The following is a 7226-nucleotide window of genomic DNA, read 5'->3' as shown; positions in this document are numbered from 1 at the left end:
CTTTTTTAAGCCCAGTACTCTTCAATCTGTTCATGGCTCCCCTAGCCATCCTGGCTGAAGCTGGTGAGGCAAAGATTATATTTTATGCCGATGACACTCAGTTGTTGTTCACATGTAAGTAGGGGGGGGGATTTTAACAGGGGAAGATAAATCAATGTCATAGAGAAGTCTTTGCCTGATTCAGACATAACCATCTCATATGCAAGCCGGAAAAGTCTGAAATTATCTTCTTTGGCATCCCTCCCATGGACACATCTGGATGCCTGGAATCGATGGCGGCCAATTGGCATGTCTCCTCCCCAGTCAGCAGTTGAGACTGGTTAAAACCTAGGAGCGAAAATGGATGACGCCTTATCCATGACATCTCAATTCCAGTCGGTGGCAGGCATGTGTTTTGGTCTCCTGAAAATGCTCCGAAGATTTCTCTTTCTGTTGCCGACCTCTCACGGAAAGATGGTCGTTGAAACCCCTATTACCTCCAGATTGGACTACGTCAACATCCTTTATTTGGCCCTGCCACAGTTCTTATTGAATAGACTTCAAGTTGTACAAAATGCAGCTGCCAGGGCAGTCCTGAAACTCGGGACTAGAGACCATATCTCTCACCATCTGAAGAATCTGCATTGGCTGCCTGTCCAATACTGAATTCTCTTCAAGGCATTAGTCCTGGCTTTCAAGGCTCTGCATGGCATGGGGGCTCATTACATCAGCAGGAGAGTTTCACACTATGTTCCAAGTAGATCCTTTAGATCAGCACACAAGCATCTAGTTGTCGTTCCTAATTTTCTCAAAGCCTGCCCTGGCGGCCGCATTTTTCAAGTGCAAGTGGCTCAAATATGCATCAAACAGCCACTCCTGCTTAGGCAGGTCATGAACATATTAGTTTTCAGAAAACAACTGAAAACCTGGTTGTATCAACATACAGCATAATGGCTTCGACTCCGGAATCGGAGTTCTTCTTTCTTTCAGGAACCTTAATCTTTTGTCTTAGTGCTGGGACACTCTGCTGACACTCTGCTGAGTAGCTGCGCACTTTATAAGCCTTTTTTAACATAACATAACATAGAGTTGGAGAGTCTACTGCTCTGACCCAGGGTATGTAACATGTGGGCGGGGTACTGGAGTAGCACACAACAGCTTCTGCTTTGGTGCCTTGTGCTTGGATGGGACTTTTCATCCGTAGCACCAAGGTTAGGAGAGCTATGTGTGTGGAGGCCATGTCCATAGCACCTGATGGGTTAATGAATACATTGTCTAACAACCATTGATGTGTACAGTTAACACTCCCTAATAAAATATTGTCCCCACTGCGACACATCCTAACAGCAGCTGCTCCATTTCCAACCTTGTTTCCCTCGCACAAAATGTTCGAAGATCCACTCTCTGATCAAGATATTCCCCATTGGATGCCAACAAACACTTCTGGAAGTCTTGCATGCAGACCAACAAGCAAGACACAGCAGTGTATCTGAGAGACTAGGCTTGTGTCTCTAGTAAGACACTGCACTGGCTCCTGTACTTACTCTCATGACACTCACAATTTTAATTCAATTTTTTCTGGTCCTTAATATCTAACCTCGACTCTTCTATCCCTCTCTTCTCCTCTTCAGCATTACCATAACCCTCTCAGGATTATTTTTTGTGATATTACCTCTTATTTTAGATGTATACTAAAGACACCCAGGTTTCTGTCAACCTGGGTAGGAAGCCCTGGGATTTATTGCTACATTTAGGCCACCCACATATGGGTAAAAGTCATCTGGTTGGCCAAACATTGAACAAAACAGAAATCTTTATTTCATATTCCTCAAATCCATTTAATCTGTTTGCCATCTTGCTTGCCACAAAGAGGTAATTGATTTTTTCCAATCTCTCAAAAGATTCAAAATCAATTTGACGATAAACTTGTCTCCCATCTTCATCAGTACCTCCCAGGGAAATTCATGTTTATTCTTCATTACACTTATAGTGTATCATGAGGACAAAGTACTGCCTTTTACTGTTTGCTATCATGAGCAACCATTAGCCCGTTGGCTGCTGCCGTCGGCCAACAGTCGTCGCGAGCACTACCTTGGTAGTGCTGCACACGTCCGTTGGCCGACGCTGCCCCACCCGTTTTTCAGACGTTCAGCACTGGAGCTGAATGTTCGACGCAGCCAACGGGTTAAAACACATAGGGGCATATTTACAAGCCTCCATTGCCACCACAACACCACTTTTTCTGATGTTGTGGTGGCGATAGCTGCTTCTCGTTATTCACAAGGCAGCGTTAAGCCATTTCACGTGGCTTAACGCTTCCTTGTGAATAAGGCACCCTTTCAAACTATACTTATCATAAAAAGGTGCAGGCATTGGGTGTTGTGGTGGAGGTTCCACTGCAACACCCATTGATTTGGATGCTGCCCCATATTTACAAGTATGAAAGGGTAATTGTGTCGTCAAGGGTTTTGTTAAACCGTAAAGTATTCAAAATTATATATTATTTTGTGGTCCTAAGCATTTGACACCACTGATCCACAATTTGTGTCAGACAAAGTTTTTAAACAAATAGAGCTAATACCAAACGGTAATAAAAAGAGAGAGCAATAGCAGGGTGTATGGAAAAGTTCTGTTTGTTTTAATTATTCACAAAACAAAAAATACAATATACATGGGTATACCATTTGTTGCAAAAGCTACAATAGGAAAAATATCAATAAAACAGCCTATTTGCAGCAATTGTTGTAGCTTATCCACCTATTTACAAGTTATATCATTAAAAGCAGTGGAATAAGCGCAGTCGACGTTTCGGTCTCTAGACTTGCGTTATGGAGACCATCCTCAGGACAGACAAATCAAATCATGAATACCCTAAAAAACAGTAAAAACGATAATTAACTGTTTTATTCCCATTCAAGGGATTTGCATATATTATCCAAAAAACCCTAAGCTCTCTACATGATTTAATAACAAACTATATTGCTTTTTGATTTTTTATCATTCATAATATTTCATTCAATGACACCTTAATACTCAGAAGAAAGGAGATTGTCAACATAATTCAAGACATATTGCAGCATCATTATCTTTTGTACATATTTCATTATTATTTTTTCATTCTTGATGGTATTGTCAGTTAACCAACAACATTGTTCGGTTATACATTGTAACACTCGATTCATCATATAGTGGATATGGTCTGTATGGAAACACAAAACAATCCAATTGCAATTAAGAAATAAAATTCTAATCCATTTAATCTGGTCACAATTAGTAGATTCGGCGGAAACTTTTACCTTTCTTATAGATAAATGAAGCTCATGGAGTTTTAATGGGCCTCAAATTCAAGTAGATGGTAGCGATGAGTGCAATCATCTGTTTTCAGAAAAGCAAAAATAAACCATAAGTTGTTTATAGAGCATATATTATATGTAACCCTCGTTCATGGTAGAACAAATATCAGGGTAGACTAGTTAATGCATTCATATTGATCCTTTAATTAAAATGTAACTTGAATGCATTGTTTGAAGGTTAGAGCCAAATTATTGCTGATAAAAAGTTATTTTATTTTTATTAAAGTTGAATGAAGGAATCAACACATTAGATTTTCAAAAAAATCAAATTCTTGGCCTTATTTTCTATTTACTGCAACAAGTGTATGACTACCTCTCGACATTGTCATGTGTGTTTAGTCGACCATATATTACATTCTGGTCCAAAGGATCTTCAATATTTGTCACACCTCTGTGTTATGGTGGGCAAACTGATTATATATCTGTATACATATATGAAACAACAGTGTTGTTGCTGTAAGAGATGCAGAGATTCTCAACTGACACACACGGCTCACATTAAAAATTATCATGTCAGCCATTAATTATATCAGCCATGACATGGGGAACAAAGGTTTACCTGTACAGACAGGAATCGACTGATTTTATATCTCCCTGTGTGACTTTGGAAGTGGCGCTGCTGATGAAAACGCACAGATAGTCTATACTTCAGTTTTCTAATGGAGATAAATCAAGGAGAACTTGTCACATATCATTTCAACTAAGACTTTTTATCTCAAATGTTAAAATTACCACATACGGAAAACTAGCCTAGTAAGATATCGATGTTAAAGGACTAACATACCTGTGTATTTAAGCGATTTGCAGGCCCTCGATCACTTTTAAACGAAATTCACTTAAAACGGCGGTCCTACAAATGGTAATAAGGAGATTACCATTAATATTATTAGGTGCCCAGGCTTAAACTAGCTTAGAGGACATTAAACTAGTTTCTCAACTAAAGATCCTCAGTTGTAAAGATATACCATTTACCTGGTTAAACAAAGGTCGAAGGCGATCCTCGCAGTTCAACAGGCAGCAGCAATTCGGCAGAGAACATGTAATTCTCTCGCCTCATGGTTTTTATACCCTGTTTGTTTGGTAATGGAAATAGGACTAGCGAGATGTGTCCTTTCTTTATCTCCTCTCAAAGGAGAGTAGCGGCCATCTTGTATTATGCAATTTACCGACCTTAATAGTCGTGAATGGAGATGATGCAGAATATATCATTACTCTGTTTCATTTAAAAAGGGGGGAAAAAGGCGCAACCAAATCAAATTGTATATTTAACATAGTGAAAAAGACTAGTTTTGTTTGTTTTTATTTTCTAAAGAATCGACTTGAATGACGACCAATAAATGATTAACAAACAGGCGCTTGTGTTATGTTTGTTCCAGGATTGTTTAGTATCCTACTATTTCGCGGTTAAAGTATACACTCAAGAATACTTATTCCTACTATTCTTTACTTATTCTAAGAAACTCGTAAATGTGTAGGTTTACAAATGGAGTTACCTACAATTTATGGAGTAATATCAGCATCTAATAGAAGCATTGATCATGAAATTACAATGTCAGATAGAACAAATTGGTTGGTGATGATACATGTTTGTCTATAGTTTGTTGAACTCATTTAAATGCTATATATTCCAATTGCCAGTCAATATAAGACATTAATGTTCTTTATCATTTGCCCTCCTGGCCAGTCACCAGTTCACAACTTATGATTCATATTGTACATTGCTTTACATATTGATGTATAGTCCCTCCTGGCTTTATGCCAGTTTACATCTAATCCTAATGTGATGTCCCTCCTGGTGATCTGCCAGTTTACAGCTAATTATCAAAAATACATAGATGTTATCCTTCAGAGACATGCAAGCGAATGCCATTCAGTAGCACTATTCAGTCCTTGCTCAATGGTATTGGCATTGCATATTAGCTTTCCCTCTCTAAGTGTCAAAATGCGGTCTACATTTTGTTGTCTTTTGGTGGGTTTGATCACATCAACTACCCACCAGGACATTTGATTGAACTTGTGTCCTGATCTGAGATAATGCTCCACAAGGGGCGCATTTTCTACACAGCACCTGATTTACAAGGGCGGCAAAAATATGGGGCAGTGCCAAAATTAAGACCTGGGGAAACCTGGTCTTACCCTGGTGCAACAAGAAGAACTGTTTAATGTCTCCTCATTTTTGCTGTTTCCATGTGTGCTGCATTATGCAGAACACCCAGAAACAGCAAAACACCATTGAATGTTTATGTGCAGGAAGGTGTGCCTTCCTGCACATAAACAATTAGTAAAAAATGAAGTTTGCAACTTCTATGTGAGCTGCATTGAGCAGCACACGTAGAAGCTTCAATATGCCATTTCAGATTGTTTATGTGCAGGAAGGAACACCTTCCTGCACGTAAACAATTATTCCCCTCAATGCATACACCCATGCACTATGGGCAACAGTGCCTGTGTTGGCACTAGGCTGCTAAATTAGCGCCAGTGCAGGGCGGAGCCCAAGGCTGCACTGTATTCTTGTAAATACAGTGCAGCCCTGCTTTTCAGAAGTGACGGAGCGTGGTGTTAAGCCAAGGAGGCTAACCCCGCGCTTGGCCACCGCCTAGTAAATATGCCCCTTTGGATTAAAAGTTGAGCTTTTACACTATTATCCAACCCAAACTCAGTCTAAACCTAGCTGACTCTGAAATGCCTGCATTCGTTCCCTATTTCAGCTTATAAACAATTCGAGGCATAATGCACCACATAAAATGACTCTGATTTTCAGCTTTTCAGCTGCACCCTCCAACACTGGCCCTCTCGGCTAAGCGTCTGGTTGCTACCATGGCAAAAAGAACACCATAGAAGAAACAGAATTGGTGGGGCCACTTCACAGATATTGATTGATTCTCTTCCCAGCATTAAAGCATTGATGCTGATCTGCCCTTCAAGAGAATAAGAATTATTTTCTCCAAAGGAAATTTCCCAAGTCTATGTCAAATTGATCCCCTCGCCTTCTTTCGCCCCCTTCCCCACGTGTGGCCTAACATGCTCTAACGCTATAAATTTGCACTTCCATGTAGCTCACCAAAAGCTTGTCCATTCTCTTACCTTAGAAAAGAACAAGTTATTGTATATGTATTCGACCTAACATTAATGGCTATTTTCATGTAAGACTGGACTACTGCTATCTACTGACTTTTTCAACTCTGTGAAAGCTTCTAGGCCTAAAGAGCTCTTGTTTTCTCTAGACAGGCCGAAGTACTTGATGTGAAATCCGACTGAAAAATAAAAGTATACTGTGCTTTCAGAATTGACTCTTCAGACATAGCAGGAAATTTCCATTTAGAAAGGGTCTCAGTCATAGGAGGTCACCTTTTGATGTGACATTGTCTTGTTCATAATGGAAGCCGATGAGACTAAGCTAAAAAAAAGTCCATCATGTCATTCAGCTAAAATAAGTGAATTGAAATGAATCTTCAATGAAGCTACAAAGGACCACTGTGAACCTGTAAATCTCTCCGAGCAATCATGAAAGCAAGTCTTTCCAATACTCAAACTTTTTTTCTTCATTCTCCCTTGCAATATTCAATTTTCTCTGATGTTTCACATGCCTGCAATGCTCACAACTCGGGTGGACCAGGAAACCAGCCTTTCCTCTTTGTGCCGTCAATATTTTTCTTTTCTGAGATATAGGCAGTATGTTCCCTTTCCACATTTAACAAGTTCCCCGATGCCTTTCTGCTCCATAAAAGTTTCCATTGCTTTGCTTTCCTCATCTTTACGCTGGCATTTACTACCCTTAAGGAGGCCATAAAAATATGATTCTATCATCATTGCTGCTATTATGTCATTTTTTATTTGGCCTGCTTAATTGCCTATTAATATGTGGTTACATTGTTCATTTCATTTCTCAACTAA

The 7226-nt window shown here is 39.6% G+C and overlaps 1 long non-coding RNA gene across 1 annotated transcript; it reads right to left on the bottom strand.

Annotated features, from left to right (window-relative positions):
• Positions 1-2720: 2720 nt before the first annotated feature.
• Positions 2721-4184, bottom strand: LOC147723929 (uncharacterized). The gene is made up of 4 exons (XR_015310065.1): positions 4117-4184; positions 3892-3988; positions 3276-3354; positions 2721-2850 (listed from the first exon to the last, which is right to left on the bottom strand). It is a non-coding gene; the product is annotated as an uncharacterized LOC147723929 (long non-coding RNA).
• Between the last annotated feature and the right edge of the window lie 3042 nt (positions 4185-7226).

This window comes from Lissotriton vulgaris, chromosome 4_1 (assembly GCF_964263255.1).
Source record: "Lissotriton vulgaris chromosome 4_1, aLisVul1.2, whole genome shotgun sequence".
Classification (NCBI taxonomy): Eukaryota; Metazoa; Chordata; class Amphibia; order Caudata; family Salamandridae; genus Lissotriton; species Lissotriton vulgaris.
This window is presented reverse-complemented; position numbering and strand designations above follow the sequence as displayed.